This window comes from Hylobates moloch, unplaced genomic scaffold (genome assembly GCF_009828535.3).
Source record: "Hylobates moloch isolate HMO894 unplaced genomic scaffold, HMol_V3 SCAFFOLD_24, whole genome shotgun sequence".
Taxonomy (NCBI): Eukaryota; Metazoa; Chordata; class Mammalia; order Primates; family Hylobatidae; genus Hylobates; species Hylobates moloch.
The window spans coordinates 6735192-6754110 of NW_026652299.1; the positions used below are offsets into that span (position 1 = coordinate 6735192).

At 36.6% G+C, this 18919-nt stretch overlaps 1 long non-coding RNA gene across 1 annotated transcript in view; it reads right to left on the minus strand.

Moving 5' to 3' along the window:
- Nucleotides 1–18919, minus strand: part of LOC131382439 (uncharacterized) — a 174054-nt gene that overhangs the window by 2249 nt on the left and 152886 nt on the right. The window contains exon 3 of the long non-coding RNA XR_009211936.1: nucleotides 16442–16508. This is a non-coding gene — a long non-coding RNA (uncharacterized LOC131382439). The remainder of the gene's footprint in view (nucleotides 1–16441; nucleotides 16509–18919) is intronic.

The window sequence follows — 18919 nt, forward strand, 5'->3', positions numbered from 1 at the left end:
AAGTCTTGGTTCACCAGCCAGATAAATAACCCTGACCAATTGAGGTTCTGGTTGAGGGCAAGAGGAACATAAAAGAATGAAGGAAGGCAGCACACTCAAGATTAGAGACAGATATGAGGGTGATGCTAGCTCTGCCTGCTTTTGTTATGTATATATTAACAAATTATTTCTATTTTGCCCTTTCCTCTTTCTCTATTCATATGGTCTATGAGGGAGTGTTCATGATGCACAGATTTTCATTTTAATTCACAAATCGCTGCAGTATGAGAAACTGCATCTAGACCTGATGAAGAGGACATTGTATTACTTGACTACCTTCAACTTTGAGAATGAAAAGTGAAGATGAGACTCTTTGTGTCCCTTTTGTGGAGAGGTGTGACAGCATCTTCATTTGTGTTATGGGTTGCATTTTATTAGGTAGAAGAATGAAGTCATTGTTTCATGGGAATAAATGACATATGGTTAGCAAAAATGCACGCTGCACAGGAAAAGGGGTGGACTATGCTACTTCCTTACTTCCTACTTCCTTACTGCTCACAGATTCATTTCCCACGCTTATTCTGCTTGCCAGAAATTAGCTTTTACAAACATGTTCAAGGTTTTTTGTCAACTGCCTTCTAGCTAGGTGGGGTAAATGGGAAGCCCTAATTATGAGTTTAGGCTGAAGGAAGGGATAAATTAAGCCCCCCATTCCAACCCTCCCACTGCTTCTGGTAGAAGCTCTAGTAATGGCCTCATCTCCTCATGGTTCAGGGATCTAAACAGCCCCTCTCACTGTGGTTTCACCTCCAGCTGACTGGCCCTGGTTCCTAGGCTCTGGTAATATCATCTTCTCCCTCTGCCCTCCAGGTGTAGGAATGGCAACACTTGTGTGGGTTGGCACACCATCCTTGGTTGGCTTTTCAGCCTTCTAATTCCTTTGTCATATATTTTAGGCTTCTTACATACTCCCAAGCACTGACCCTGTTTTCTCATTTGACCCTAACTGATCACAGTTATTTCAGTAGTTTAGGTGAAACATAATGGTGATTTAAATTGAGGTGCTAGGGTGTTAGCAGTAGGTACCAAGAGATTTAAACAGAGTAGAGGACGTGCTATATATACTGTAGGTGTTGAAGAAAGGGAGGAATCAAGGAGAATACTTGTTTTTTTTATTTTAAGCAACTGCATAGATAATGGCATAATTTATTGAAATGCACTAGATAAAGGAAGAAACAGTTTGGAGAATAAGAATTTTAAAATTCCTCTTTGTATGTGTTCATTATGAGATCCCTGTAGGATAGCAAAATGGGATTTCCCTATTTGACAGATGCTTAGTAGAAACTAGAGATTTGGGAAAAGACCCAGCCTCCTTCTTGATACTTCAGTTCCAAGTCCTCTTTTGCATTTGCAATTAACTTATGAGTGGTTAGATACCAGCTCCTTTTTCTGTTCTTGTCAAATGGAGAAAAAATGAGGAAAAATGAAATTTCTAGGGATATTTTCATTTAAATGATACTCTAATAGAATAAAAGAATTTGGTGGACTGTTTAAGTTTTACCAGAAAAGATTTTACCTGATTCTGAAATGGCAAAACTAAGTGATGTTCTAAACAAGGAAACCTTAAGGCAACTCTCATTTGCTTGTTCTGATGCTCTGAGAACAGGAAGCCTAATTACTCAACAGCCAAGTGCACTTAGCAATGTCTTGAGAAACTGCCCTCTGTCAACATTCTCTTTTAGGACATAATCAATTCGTTGCCTTAGCATCGGCTAAATTTCATTGGAATAAAAATAGGAGGAAAATACTAACCTCATAATGAGATTCTTGAGTCCAAAATAAAAATTTATAAGCACTGCAGTGCCTGAAAGAAGGATATGAAAGAAGCACTAGTTTGTTTCTGGCTTTGCGAATTTAGCCATATTCTCATGTTTCTATTCCCACATAGTTATCAGCCATTCACATATAAAAATATAATCAGGAATCAGGAACTACAATATTAATAAACAATAATGGGTAAGAACACATGAAAATATCACCAATATATTTCTGAAAAGGAAATTGGGTGTCAGATTATCTTTCCTAAATTTTATACATTTAGTGTTAGCTAATATATTTCTTGAAATACTTGTGCAGTTTATCTTTTTGTGATAATGTCTTTCAAAAAGTGTTGTGGAGTGTGATATAACATGAGAAAGCAATCCTACAGCAAATTTTGCTTTCTACCTTTGCTATAGACACTACATGCCAGTTGATGTGAAAGTGTGCGTAGAATGTATATGTCTGTGTGTATATTTACTGAATACATCCTCGTTGATGGCTGGCCATTTCACGGGGGAAATGTGAAGAGAAGTACAGTGGCATGGGGATGGGGAATTCTCCTCCTTAATCAGTCTTATAAAATCAAAAATTCCCATGCTTAAAAGGTCAAAGAGAGAGTATAATGCACTTATGAAAAAGACATAGCCTCATTAATCCAGTTGTTCTTGGCCCAGACAGCAGAAGAAATATAAATGCTGTCATCACTTACGTGTGAGATAAAGGATGAAATGTGGGAATTTGTCGGTTTACTGCAAAGACCATTCTTTTGGTTTGAGAACATTGGTGGAAATAACCTGAGCTGAGAAAAGCTCCCTATGAGGAATACACGTTATGGGAAACTATTAAAGACAACGTTTGGTCAATGACCTTCTTGACGTAGTTTAATCAAGCTGCACGCCCCGCACCAAAAAGACAACTACTTGAAGAAGGGAGCCCTCAACAAGCCAAGACATTTTACCTTTCCTCTATTACATGAGTCTGGTAAAAGACACGAGTGTGCAATAAATCTCTAGTTCATGCATTCAGAGGCTGCACTATAATAATGATAGACTATAAATCACAGAAAATATGTTACCTTTATTTTAGGATAGTCAATAGCTAGAAATAGTGCTAACCAATAGCACAGATGTCTAGTAGATACAAAAACGAAGGTTTGGCAGTTGTTTAAAAATGGGAAGTACAAGGATTTGACCTGAAATATATTAGAAAATAGCAGCAGTTTCATAGTTTTGTCAGGTTTCCAGTTGCATTTCACTATTTCTTTTTTAAATCCCATGTTCTGTTTTGGAAGGTAGACTGCAATTTTGGAAAACTGAAAAAATTTCTGTCATGCATTTCTAAAATAACCTTGTAAATATTTGTAGATCATATACACATACATGAGCTTTTATGTAAATCTGTTTTTCTTTGAAAGTTTAAGGATAATTGAATGCTGAGAATGGAAGTAAAATGAGGCTGTAAACAAATGGGAGGCTCCCGCAAGGACCCATGGGGATTGGAACTAGGCCTTCCATGTGCCAACTATTAGCTAATTGTGAGATGACACTGACTGACCGGACTCATGATCCACATCCCAGTGTCTGCCTCAAAAGAGCTGTTAGAAGAAGAAAATGCTCATTTGTTGCAACTGTGACCAAGTTCTCTGAAATCCAATAATGGGCAGCTGGAGATCCCTCACATAACTGACAACACTAAGGGTCAAAGAGGCTTCTGATACCCCTGAGGGAGAGGTAAGAAAAAGCAGACTAAGTATTTTAAGTACAACAGGGTTAACAAGCTATAATTTACTACCTTGTTGATTGTCTTGCTTGATGCAAGTCTGTAGAAACTGGGAACTTATGGAAAAGTAAATTACACTTTTTAAAAATCCTCTTTTTTGTCTTTCTCTTTTTTTTCTTGTGCCACACCTTTTTTATGGTGGTGGGAGGGGGGATGGCCAGGAAGTTAGGCAAGTTGATTTACTTAAACAGTTGAAACTCTAGAGAAATCTGATCTTAACTTCCCAGAGGTTGGAAAGTAATGCTGTTTCCTGCGATTCTCCATTTCCTGGGTTTAGCAGGGACACAGATCCCAAGAATTAAAATATGATGAGAAACTCTGTCCTCCTAAGATGTTCTCACCCCGGCAGGAAAGTACCATACCAGAAATTTCACAAGAAAGTCGGCTCTCATGAGACTCACAGCCAGACTTTTAACCATTTTGATAAGTTCAGAAGAGCTTCCATCAAAAAGCTTTCAAATGCCTGTCCCCAGTGACCCCACAGATCCCTTTGAGAGCCACCCAACACCACTTCATAGTTCCCATAAACACTTGGACCTTTCCCTGTGAAAGCTGACAAGTTTTCCCGAAAGTCCTTACATACCACACTCAGCCTCATCTTGCCAAATGTGCTATCTCAGTGGAAATTGCTGGAACTTTCCAGACAGATTTTATGCTACAGGCAAAAAGCACCTCAGTCACCAATGTGCCCACACTGTTTTCTGAGACTGTCGGTACCTACATATTTCATACACGATGTAAAAAGTCCCATGCTTTTTTTCCTCCCTATGTAACTAAGTATTGCTCTCATAATACTTTGTGAAAAATGTTTCATAACTATAGTAATTACCGATGTCAACGCCCCTGTTAATATTCTGGGTCTGCAAACATTTCACATCAGATCTGCACATGGAAAGGGGACTGCTCACCTCTGCTTTGTAAATTAGCTATATGATTTATCTGTGGGAAACATTTCAAAAATATAGATTCAGAAAGACATCTACCACATGATGGCTTTTCCATATGGCATCTCATAATTATTTTGCTGTGTGTGAACATGATGAAAACAGTTTCATAATCCTCCAAGGGTCAGAGTAAATTATTTCAATTAGACATATTTCAGAGCAAACATTACCTTAGGGTTTATTAATAATATTACCTGAGAAGGAACAGCTGCCTTTTATGCATAAAAAGCTGCCAGCTTCTTACCGCTCCATACTATAGAAACCCTTTTGTGACTTTAAAAAAAAATGGCAGATTTTCTCATGCTTTACCTAAACACAGAACTTGGCAGCAGGGACCTGGTTGTAATCCTCAGCATGGGAGCTGGTGGGTGGATTTTTTTTCTCTATAAACTCTTCTATAAACCACACCAGTCTCCTGGTATTTATTCTGGGTAATGCTAGAAATTGTACACAGATCCAACAGGCCATGTAAAGGAGTTTTGTAACTTCCTGAAGCCCTTTCATGCAAAATCCTTACTCTGAATGCAATTCCAGAAAGACGGGACATTACAGCAGCTTAAAAGGAAAGGTTTGCTCTGTTGTCTTTTTCTCCTCTACATTGGAGCCTTGCATATATGAAATAGGTCAATTGGGGCAACATAATAACAGCAATTAATATGAAATTAATTGACCTATATTGAAAATGCAATGCCCATTGAAATGGCTTCAGAGCTAAATCACGTAGATAGCTATATTAATAATAATTAAGGATTAGAATTTTTCTCTGTAGATGGGTTGTCACTTTATAAGGGTTAGTTGGAGCTACATATTACTGCAGCACATCAATTAAGTTTCGCTTTATTATAACCACTAGTCTCTGAACATGCGTATTAAAAGATCTCAAGGCACAGAGTCTATGAGATGTGTGGAAAACAGATTAGAAATACTCTGTGTGTCTAAGAAATGTATCATCTTATCACAAGCTTTTCTTGCCTCCCACCCCAAGATAATGACATGATGACAATGATAATGTGATGATGATAATGATTATAATAATGGGATGATGATTTTGATAAGGGCTTCTCACCAACATGTCCTGCTTTTGGCAAAACTTTCCTAAGGCAAATGCACATTCATCTTGGCAGAACTGGCAAAGAATGTATTTTTTAGGAATTTGTTGCCGGTTGGATGAAAGATGGTATGGTACGTAGTAGAATTAGTCAACATCAACTATTCAAATATTACTCTCTTGGCATTGAGACCCAGTGAGGCTTCAAATTCTCAGAGGATCTTAGCTGAGGCAGTATCTGTGACCTTATGGGTATTTTTTGAGATAAACTAATTTAAGTAGTGTGACTGAAATTTCGAAGGAAACTTAAATGTAAACACACATCTTTCAAATACTTGCAACCAACATTCCTTTTCACAAACATACATGAAGCCATAGATAAAGCAGTCCTTTACCAAAGACAGCAGGGAAATGCTGTGAGGAGAAGAGGGTAATCAGAAAATTGTCTTATATTTGTTTATTTTGCCAATGAATATTATACAGCTGTGGGTGAAGCACTGTATTTTGAGGAATAGAAATGAAAATTGCAATCAGAAAGGTTATTTGCATTATTCATTTCTATTTCATTTTAGGAAAATATCAATAAAAATGGGGAACATTATAGAATTTGAAAGAACCCTTGTATTATGTTTTCTACATTCCTTACAGAAGGGCAGAACATCTCATATGCTTTGTTGCAACTATTCCAGAAAAAAAAAAAAGACAAACACCATAATCATTGCTTCTCCATCCTACAATCTTATGCTTTCCAGGTCTCCTTTTTTTTCTCTCTCTTTTGGCACTCTAGCATGTCAGATTCTTGTTTTGTACTTGTTTTGACCCCAACTAAATGGTGGAGCACTAATAACCAAAAACAGAGCCATAACTGGATCAGGAGAGATCTGAAAACCTAATCATGCCACAGATGAACCATTGGCAATAGTTCAATGCTTACTTATGGCACCAATTTATTTCTTCCCATAGTGGCCACCATCTAAGTAAATGAACCATCATCTACTCAGTAGCTCAGAAAAACAAAAACAAAACAAAAAAAAAAACCTGAGAGTCATCGTTGACTGCTCTCCTTCTCTCACACCCCAAATCCAAATCAACAGCAAAATGGTCAGTTCCTAATCAAAACATATTTAAAATTCAACAACTTATCATTTCCATGGCTATCACCATAAGCAAAGCCAGTACCATCATTTTTCTGTACTACTGCAATAGTCTCTCAGTACTCCTCATACTACTTGCTTCTATGATACTTTTACTCTCTATAATTTGGCCTCCACACAGTTGTCTGTGATCTTTCTAAAAAATATATTATATCATGTTCCTACCCTCAACCTTCCAATGCCTTCCCATTATACTTAGAATAAAATTCGAAATCCTTATCATGGCTTCTAAGTCATGAGATTCTGACAACCACTCTGACTTAATTTCCTATCATACTTCAACTCACTCCCTGCACTCCAACAACCCTTGCCTTCATATTCCTCTACACCCCAAAACCCTTCCTATATCAGGGCTTTTACTTTCTGTTTGGAATACTTGTATTCCAGATATTTGCATGGCTCACTTTCTTTCCTCAACCACCTTTCTACCCAAATTTAACCTTCCAGAGTATAACTTTTACAATCCCACCTAGAATATTCTGCCATGTCAATGTCTGTAATGGTTAAGTATTTTTTTGGAGGTGGAGACAGAGTCTTGCTCTGTCACTCAGGCTGGAGTGCCTTGGCACGATCCTGGTTCATTGTAGCCTCAACCTCCTGGGTTTCAGCAATCTTCCTGCCTTGGCCTCCCAAAGAGCTGGGATTACAGGTGTGAGCCACCACACCTGGCTGTAATGGTAAATTGCATGTGTCAACTTGAGTGATCTAAGGGATGCCAAGAAGCTCATAAAACATTAATTCTGGGTGTGTCTTTGAGGGTGTTTCCCAAAGAGAGTGGCCTTTGATTTGGTAAACTGAGTAAGGAAGATCACCCTCACCAATGGGTATGGGCATCATCCATTCTGTGGAGGGCCCCAGTAGAACAAAAAAGTGGAGAGAGGACAAATTTTTTCTCTTTGCTCAAACTGGGACATCCATTTCCTTCTGCCCTTGGGTATTAGCAACCCTGGTTCTTAGGCCTTCAGAACCTGACTGGGACTTACATCATTGGCCCCCAATTCTCAGGCCTTTGAATTTAGATTAGAACCTATATCTCTTGGCTCTCTTGGTTCCCAGGCCTCTAGGCTTGAACTGGAACTGCACCACTGGCTCTCCGGGGCCTCCAGCTTGCAGACAGTAGATCATAGGATTTCTCAGCCTCTATAGGCTTCTGAGCTAATCCTTCATTGATAATAAATCTCTTTCTATATATCTGTGTGTGTACATCCATCCATCTATCATCTGTCTATCCACCCATCCACCCATCCTTCCATCCATCTATCCATCTATGTATCCATTTATCCATCTATCTACATCTCCCATTGGTTCTGCTTCTCTAGAGAACCTTCACTAATACACTATCCTTTTACCTTACTTCATTTTTATTGTTAAAACATACTTGACAGTTTAATATATATGAGCTACATTTATTTACTTACTTGCTTACTTAATTATCCTATATCTTCTATCAGAATACAAGCTCCATGAGGTCAGAGACTTTGGGAGTTTACTTATCACTGTATTCCTAGCACCTAGAACATTTCCTAGCACATACTGGATACTAAATAAACATCCATGATCTAAATGATTATATTTGACTCAATTTAAAGGTTTGAAGTACATGAAACTAAGATAACAACAGGACATGTCATGTAGTTTCATCTGCCCTTTTTCCATGTTAAGGGAAGTAAATGTATATTCAATCGTTATCTAAAAAACTGATGAACCCACCTGAAGGTAATAACATGTATTGTCCTTAACTCCATACCTATTCCCCAAATACCAGGTAATGCACTGACTGTCTTTGGGTTTATCTACTTCTTCTCAAAGTATCTTGTCTACTTTTCATGTTTAACTCTGAGATCATAAAGTTTCAGGTTCTGCTTGTGTACCATTGAAAGACTTGAACTACATGTTCTCCAAGATCCCTTCTAGCTACATAATTCTACTGAAAATGTAGAGAAAGGTAGAGCCAGTGGTGACTCAAGTTATTTAATATGCCTCTATGTTCTAGTTTATTAGTTACCCTGTCTATAATTTTAATATGCAACTATAGTTACTTGATAGCCTAGATTTTCACTTCCTAATGGAATACAACTTACAACGCTATGCATTCTCACCGAATGTCCCTGATAAGTCTCACAATCAAAAGAATGAGTGGTAATCAAAAGACTAGAAAATAGCCCTGATACCTAATGTGTCATGCGCTATTCAATTTAAGCAGGTTGTCTTCCTTTTGTAATTTCATTGCCCAACTTATAAAATAAGTTTGATGCACAAAACACCTACCGAAATCCTTTTAATATGGTCTTATTTCCAGGACCATATTCCAGGTTTCTTGGAAGAAGGCATTAAGAGTGATTTTGATAAGTCAAGTATGTCAGAATAAGAGGTAGCATTGGTCAGAGGGAGAAATTGAACACCCATGGAGGTCTAATAAAACCTTGGCCAAAAGCTCAGGTGCATATAGAGCCGTTCAGAGTTCTCCTGCCTTAGGCGGAATATGATGGATATTTACATCCGCCTCAATCAATCATTCTATCAGGGCAAGGAGTGGGGTGGGGCAAGAACATGTCTTGGAACATGCAGCTCACATAAAACTTTGGAAACCCTGGAGGAGCTGACGAATGGAGGCTGTCTTCCAGCAATTGAGTCAACAAGTCCTATCTTGTAGGGGGATCGGGGTGACACATTTCCATCCCTTCTGGTCACAGAACCATGTAGCAATTCCTCTTATATGTTTTACGTTAATGCAAAAGAATAAGATATGTCCTTTATGGGCACTTTTCAAAGACCACTAATATGATACTCTATGTGTATTACTGTGCATTCTATTTTCAATCTATAATGGGCAATGGTAATAAACATTTATGATCTACGCTGAGGTGTGCATGTATCTGCAAGTGCCCACGGGCTTGTGTGCATAAGAGAGCTTGAAGTATGTCAAAGGTCATTTATAGACTAATATCCAAAATAGAACAGAGCAATTACCAATTCATAAATTGTGCTTTGGCTAGACTTCTCCTTTCTAGACTTTTCCAGAGCATTGCCTTTAGCTATGGGCCTACTAAATTGGCGGTGTTTGAATTTTACAAACCTCAGATCTCACACTACTGTAAAGGGTTCATCAACATATTCATACATGTAGCTATCATAAAAACAGATGTTTACTTAAAAATAACATAATTCCTAAATTTTTTTAAGTGTTCTTTGCTGTCATTATTATTTGGCCTGGAACTACTAATCATAGAATACACCGTAATTATTCTTCCCTTTTTGCCCTTTCCACTTAAATAGTTTAAAAATCATGTTGGTCTTTTTTTCTCTCATTTTTTGAAATACTCCACCAATTGGCTTAGCCCTTTTTTTTTCTGTGTCACCTTTTAATACAGGTTTTCATCACCTCTGCAAAAGGGATTTTTTTTCTCCCCAGTGAAAAAGATGGATTGGTAAGCGGCCCTACAGCCTATAAACTGTTTCCTTTTAATTCAGGCCTGAGCAGTTTGGCCTGGCTCACATTCAGGTAGTATATAACTTGTCTGAACTCCTTCTAAAGGGCCTCCTGCTTGTGTATTTATGCCTGAACACTTGGGTGAGCCTTGAAACAGCCTCTCTACAGAGTGATGGGATGTTTGCTCACCTCCAGCCCACATTGTAATGAAGCATGCCCCTTGCTTTTAAAATTCTGAGGTTCTGACCTCTCCAGGTGAGGCTTTCCCTGGAAATGGCCCCCTGAGGCTACTCCCAACTGCATAGTTTATGTGTGGGACACCAGTAACTATGTTCACTCTTAAGGGTTTTCTTTCTCTTTACGTTGTCAGCTGCTTTCATGTTCCAACATAAAGGCCCACACAGGAAGTATTAGGAGAGATTTCTAGACCTCCTAAAGCTAAACCTGGTAAAGCTGTCCTTTAACATTCAAATACTCAAAATCACTTAGTGTAAATTACAAATTTTGCAATAGTGTATTGATTTGAAGAAGAGTGGTATAATATGCAAAATAACAAAAGAAATTTTTTCATCAGAAATGTCATTGCCAAGAACAGGAACTGATGTTACTTGGCTTTGATCTTTGTTTTCTTCCCTTTCCTCCACTGCTTAATTTAATATGTATCCCTCCTTTACATAATGAAAGAACCACTCCTCCAACCGCTTCTTAATTATAGACTATTCAGGGATCCTGGATGTCCTGAGATAGAGCCAGTATATTTTGGCATTGTTTTATTCAAACCTCTACCAGGTACTGCATGTTCAAGACAATTTTTCTTTTAAGCGCGCCCCCCACCACCCCCACCAAAATCAGACTACATAGATAATAGCTCATTCAGTAATCAGTAGATTATGAAGTGGTTGAAATGTATTTGAAAATTAATGGATAGATTGAGACAAAGAGGCTACTCAGATTCCTTTGATGAGATGATACAGCAACTTACATCTAACCTAACTGTCTGCTACTCCCTCTCACCCAATTAACTATGCAATTGCAAATTTTATGGAAATATTTCAAACTATATTTATATTACGGCCTTGTCGAATACAGTTTTTAAATAATTTTGGCCCAGGATTGAAGATTTAAAGGAAAAGTGAAAACTTCTCTGTCCTTTATACACTACCTTTTTACCTAACACTTGGACTACCATCAATTATTCTGCTCATTTTGGGGGGAAAAGTGAGAAGAGTTATGGAAGGATAATATTTGTAAAAGGAGACAGCAACACATCATGACAGACTTTACAGCATGTTTCTGTGCTAAGCCTACTACACAGCAAACTAAACTCAAGAGGGTCCTGTCCTCTACCATCTGTGACTGGAAAAAGAAGATAAGAACAAATAAAAAAGCATTAAGCAAGGATTCGTCAATGTGGTTAGATATCTAAAAATGATAGTTGTGAAAAGGTATCTGTGGGATGAACTGCACTCTCTCTTTTAAAGTGTTATGTAAAAAGAATTTAAATTGTGATCATGAAGTATGACTTTAGGGAGCCAAACAAAGTCTTGTCTGAGAGAAAGACCAGAGGATGAGCTGGTCAAGATCCCTCTTCCCTCCAGCACAGTGAGTCAACTTCATATTAACCATTCTCTGATTAGCAATCTTTTTTATTTTTCTTTTCTTGGTTCAAAACATTTCCATAAATTGCAATTATTTCCCACAGTGTCAAATATATTTTCCTTGACAAAGGTGATTATTAGGTATTAAAGTCTAATCTCATAAGAAATTTGTGAATTGTTAAGCCTATTTCTTAACTAGTCAAGAGCAAATCCTTCCTTCTCACAACTTTTCATGCTAATGTTGCATGTTATCACCTGCATGTCAGCAGAAAATTCTTCAGGCAAAGATGTTCCCTTCAGAAGAGAACAAGGGCAGTTACTCTGCTCTAAATGTATCATGATGGACTTTGATCTTTCCAGTCACTTGAGATATCTTTTATTTTTACCCAGAAAAAGTAGTCCATATGTTCAATTGTAGAGATGAAAATATTAATTTAAACCAAAAGCATATTGCAGGAAAAGCAATCTAATTACAAAAAACCATTTATACAGAAAAAGTATACTTTCAAATAAAGTAGTGAAAAGGTCACCACAAATCTTTTTAGGCTAAGAAAATGGAATCAAATACATAATGCTAAAAATGTACAGAAACAGTTTTTATAGAGGACTAACACTGTTCTCTGTTATTGATGTCTCTAGTAGATTAAGAGAAAAATAGAGATCATTTGAAAATTAACTAATATAGTTAAATTAACAAATATACTTTCAACTGGGCACAGTGGCTCACGCCTGTAATCTCAGCACTTTGGGAGGCCAAGGTAAATGGATCGCTTGCACCCAGGAGTTTGAGAGCAGCTGAACAACATGGCAATATCCTATTTCTACAAAAAATGCAAAAAATTAGCCGTGCATGGTAATGCACATCTGTAGTCCCAGCTACTTGGGAGGCCAAAGTAAGAGGATTACCTAATCCTGAGAGGTTGAAGCTGCAGTGAGCCATGGTCATGCCGCTGCACCCTCCAGCTTGGGTGGCAGAGGAAGACCCTGTCTCAAGAAAAAAAAAAAAAAATAGAAAAAATAAAATTAAATTTAAAATATACTTTGACTATAAACTCTACAAAGAATATAGAATATATCACATTTATAAAACATGCAGAAAAAATAGGCATGTAGAGTTTCAGAAAATATTTTAGTATATTCCACAATGCAGAAATTATTTAGGGTACATTTTCTGACTAACATAAAATAATATAAGAAATAATAATAAAACGCTAAAGAAACAAAACAAGCAAAAACTCTAACCATTAGAAAAGTTGCTATAATTTTTCTAAATAACTTTGTTCAGACCAAAAAGAAATAAAAGTTAACAGATAAAGATAATTTAGAAAATAATAAAAATTAGTATATTACATTTTAACTTTTATGAGATGCAGCCAAGGTGGTATGAAGAGACAAAATCACAGCCTTGTAATATTTTTGCAATTAAATAAGAAAAAAATGAAAATAAACCAAGAGTTTAATTCAAGAAGTTAGAAAAAGAAAACCCACTTAAGGGAAATAGAAGAAAGATAACAATGAAGATAAAAGCAGAAAATGATTTATTATAAAAGAAAAAGATAATAGAAATATTAAATAAATTCAGGAAGTATAAGAGAAAAATTTCCTGCAAATAAAACCCAGAGAGAAACAATGATTGAAATTATAATGATAAATACCTGTGATGTATTGTGTACTTTTTATGTAGCAGACACTACACTTAAGATTTGCCTCTTATTTCAGTTAATCCTTAAAACAAAACTCTAAAGTGTTTATTTCTGGGTTTTTTTTTTTTTTTATAAATATGGTCACTGAAGTTGGGGGTTTCACTTGCTATTATAGCAAAGCTTCTTATGTATCAATGATGGAATTTCAAAGAAGAATTCTCTCACCCTTACTCCAAAACCTGTGCTCCTAACAACTACACTATTTTTAACAAAATCATATGATAAAGATGGTCATGGAAGATTAAAATGTCTAATTCTAATTAGTTTGATAATTTGAATGAATTGGGCAATTTTCTGATAAAATATACATTTATCAATTGTACCATGTTTAATTAGACAATCCATATATACAAGTAAACATTGAATTAATTGGATATGTTACAAAAAAATTATCTCCAAACATGGCTCTAGGCCAAAATGGTATTTTATTTTAACTAATGAGCTTTTGCTTTTAAATGTTCAAAGAACAAAATTGCTGGCCTTATATTACTTATTCTAGGATCTAAAAATAATAAACAGTAGTTTTTAAATTAAATTTTTACTTATTCATTATTTGAGACAGGGTGGTTCTTTGTTGCCCAGGCTGGAATGTAGTGGTGCAATCGTGGCTCACTGCAGCCTCAACCTCCTGAGCTCAATCGATGGTCTCACCTTAGCCTCACAAGTAGCTGGGGCTGCAGGCATGTACCCCCAAGCCCAGCTAATTTTTATATTTTTTGTAAAGATGGAGTTTTGCCATGTTGCCCAGGTTGGTCTCAAACTCTTGGACTCAACCCATCTGCCCACCTTAGCCTCGAAGCGCGGGGATTACGGGCTTCAACAACCCGCCTGGCTAGTTTTTTAATTTTAAACATTACATATATGGTATCAAAATTTGATAAGGATAACAAGAAAGTAAGGAAATTATGCATTTATCTCAGTTACATAGATGTGAAATCACCAAATACCAGCACTATTATGAAAACATCTGATTGGATAAAATGAAATCCCATTACTCGTTAACCATGATATAGAAGAGCTCTTAAATCATTCATCAGCCTCACCTTATTGTGAAATTACTAGAGATATTCTCATTAAATTCAGGAACAAGGGAAGAATTCTCATCATCATCATCATTGCATAATAAAGTTAGGAAGGCCCTGGCTAATTAAACAGCCAGTGAAACCATTTATAAGAAACAAACAACATTTGGAAAGTAGGAGATAAAACTATCTCTATGACTAGACCACACCGGAAACAAAATACATACCTTACAAACTCAAAATTAATGAGTGCTGATGAGATGATCCAACGCAACAGAAAAATGATACAGTCTTTAGCTTCTTATATATTATAAATAAACAATTTGTTGGAACAAAGTCCCACCTGCATCTAAGTATGCCTAAGAGCAGAAAAGAAGGACTAGATCCCTGCAAGTGGAAATCCCCGTGGCATGCTGCTGACAGGCTGAAATTTCCATGCCGTCTCTATTATTCACAAACAAAATGTTATTGTGGTCCTACTAGGCACCAGGGTCTGTCCAGATATAGAGAAAATAGCATTGAAAAGATCCGGAAGATATAATTGTAATGGAGCTGATAATTGATTGGGATGAGTGGAACAAAGGATCATAAAAATGAAAAGTAAATAAACTGAAAATGGAGTGAAATATGCTATTATGAATAAAACGGGCTAATGAGGTGGAGACTCAGGGAGTACTTTGGGTTGGGAATTCAGTCTTTCCTCAACAGGTGACATTTAACCTGAGAATTGAATGATGAGAACTAGCTATGTGATCAGGTGGAAGAGAATTCCAGATAGAATCTTTTATGTCGACTTAAAACTTTATTTAACTTTCATGTTGTATTTTATAATACTATAATACATGCATGCTTCTTTCAATGTAAATACACTGTGGACTTTTCCTCCGAGATTAATGTCATATTCATTGAGAAGTCCATTCAGACAGGCTTCTCCATTTAGTCGCTTTGACTTCAGTTCATTTTGTCACTTCTTATAAACTAGCTGTTAGACATTGTTCTCCTCCTCTTAGCCAATCTCCTTTTCCTCCTTCCCACTTTACTCATTAATATATGCAATATACTTTCTCATCTTATCTCTAACTCTCACCCCCATCTGAACTCATTACTGAAATGAACGATGGGGTGTCTCATTTGACATATTACTTGTTAATAAAAATTGTGATACCCAAGTGGCCTCAATAAATTGTGTTCATACAAATTAAGGAAATATCAAATCGGCTGTTTCAAAATGTTCTTTTTTACCCCTTATCATTCTGACACACACCCCTAAGAGGGATCATTTTAAAAAATATATAAGAATATTAAAGTAATTTCATTTTAATTCTGATAGTAAGATGGTAGCAGGTTAGATCTTATTCTTCTCTCCTCTCTTGGACTCTATGAGGTAAGGAAAATAGCAACAACAAAATTCGTGAACTCCATTTCCAGGGAAATAGCAAGATAAATTTCAAATTGTGTAAGTGTCGATTAAAGCAGCTGAGGCTGACAAAGCCTTTCAGAAATCCCTGTGGAAAGAGGCAACAGAAGCAGCAGTAGACTATGAAAAATGGGGTGGCGTGTTGGGGGGTATGGCTGGTGGTAGGAAAACCTAGCAAGTGCCAGAAAAAAAAGTACACCTTCTATATAGGAACTATGTATTCTTTGGTGATAGTGGCCATGAAGACACTACCGAGCATGGGAATGAATGTAAAAGCACTAACGTGGTGGATTAGGTTCTGAGGGAAGCATCGGCTACAGAAGGGGTTCATACTAAGAAAACGTTCATCAGTAAACAGTGAAGTTTCTAAGAGTTTTTAGGGTGTTTTCACTCAGCAATTTCATAGGAAGCCTAAGATAAAGGGTTAATCTCAAAGAGATTTGTAGACATGGCTTTTCTCTAATGGAGTATATTATTAATTGATAACTAAGAAACCAAAAACTGAGCCAGGAACAGGAGCTCATGCCTGTAATCCCGGCTACTTACGAAGCTGAGGTGGGAGAAGTGCTTGAGGCCACAAGTTCAAGACCAGGCTGGGCAATATGGCAACACCCTGTTTCAAAAAAATTAAAAAAGAAAAAAGAAATCAAAAACTTTTTAAAGTAATTACATTGGGTTAGACTAAAATGGACAGAAATTGTACAAAATAAGAGGGCTTTGAACCTCAAAACTTCTACAGCTACAGAGCTGGTTGAGAAAGCTATTAATATGTAGATGTAAATATTGGCAATTTCTATTGGAAAAGAAAGGATAACTCAAAGGGAAGAATCAGGAACCCAGAGGGTATAGCCAAGACTCATGGAGAATCATTTTTAGGGAGTCAACAAGCCCCTAAACCATGCTGGATTTCAGAAATTGCTGTGAACCTTATACAACTGGATTATTTGTTGTAATGACTCTATCTCTATCCCACCCCTGCATATTGTGGCAGGGGGAAGCAAGAGAGCAGAGAGTACATGGACCTCATTTAGTTGACAAAATTCTGGACTGCCAGCTGATGCCATAAGAGAATGAAACTTTTGCAGACCTTAGGAGGAGACGAAAGTATTTTATATGCTAGAGAAAGTAAACAATTCATGGCCAGAAGATGGAAGGTGTAGATTAAAGACAGCTACAAATTATTTTCTAGCCTTCTCTTTCAAGTATAATTCCTCTCCACTTAAATCAGGGTTGACCCTAGTGCTTGCTTACTGAATCGAATGCAGGTAAATTCAACTACTTCTGAGGCTGAGGCTAGGTCATAAGAAGCCCCTCAGAGCTCACCCAGTCTCCTTGTAATACCCCTATTTGAGCCATGAGCTGCCATATGGTAAGATTGAATACCCTGTTGAAGATACCACCTGGAAAGGCCCTGAGACCACATGGGAAGGAAGAGGGTCCCAGCTGAGCTTAACTTCTTGGCCCATCTCCACCAGGCCACCAACATACAAGTTAAACTATTTTGATACCTTCGGACCAGCCAAGCTAGCAGCTGAATACAAACAAGTGACAACAGTTAACAAAATATGGAGCAGAACTGCCCAGCTGAGCCCTACCTGAATTCTTACTCCCTAAATTGTGAGATATAACAAAATATTGTTGTTCTACGACACTAAGTTTTAGGATCACTTTTTAGGCATCAAGGGACAACAGAGCATCCATAGTAATGTATATAATAAATATGTACACACTATGTAATCTAAAAGAACAGGGGACTAAGGGTCTTACAGTGAGGTATAATTTTAAAGCTAACCACTGGAAGACAAATACAAACCTTATAAAACATCAAAGTCTCATCAAGAAAAAAACAAAGAAAACAGACTAGAAAAAAGGCTTAAAATGCACACACACGAATACTTGCTATAAAATCTTGCAATGAATAAATGTTCCTGGACAGCAATTTGTCAATATGTAGCACAAATCTTAAAATTGACTATATATTTTGATCTGAGAATTACATCGGAAAAAAAACTTCTAAAATAAATTTTAAGAAATGTATGTAAAAGTTTATGTATACTGTTGTTTGCTGAATAATCATGTATAATAGTAGAAACTTGGAGTCATCATTACTACCCGAAATATAAAATGATTTAATAAATTATGGCTTATCATATAACAGAATAATGTGCAACCTCTGAAAAACATGTTTTTAAGAATATTTAATAGCATGATATCCATGCAAAGTATAACGTGAAGTGCAAAAGAGCAGAAAGCAAAACTATATGTAGAGGATTATGCAATTTTATAGGAAAATGAAGCGCTAATTAATATACAGGTACAGTTTTTTAAAAAGAAAAAACAAAAAACATCAGTAATGTCACCTATAGTTAATGGGAATAAATTTTTATTTTATTCTATATATTTTAGGGATACTCACTAATATTTCCATATATTTTGTTAAAATTATAAAAATCTATTTTAAACAAGCAAATAGCTAAATTGTCAAACTAAGGATCTGCCATCTTTCACAGTGAAGCTTTCTACTCTCCCTTTTGTAATTATGAGTTGGATTCCACAAAGAGTGATGGTTAAATCAGCTCAACCAACATTAACACCCTAAGAAGACATATCTGGAGCAAAATCCTGAAGCATAATTTATTCTCTATATTTCTGGAATACTTATTATTCTTGAGGTGTCCACAGATGTCTGGTTAAAGAGGAATTGTCTAGTTATGTATCATTTTAGATACCTTTTAGATTCTTCAAAATCGAAAGGCAAAACCTTGTTCCTGGGGCCGTCATCTAGCCAAGTGACATTTCCTACTAGATACTGAACTCTGAATACATATCACTCCACACAACATGGAGATATCTTATCTCTGACAAACTGTGTTGTCTTTATTTAATTAACGGTCTCCAATAAATCCCTGATAATTTGAATATAATTTTCAGTACCCCAAAACATTAAAAAAAGAAATCTTTCTAAGCCACTACTCTTTCTTGGTTTTCTGTTATTGTTAACTCAGTTCCTTTTTGCACGTAGAG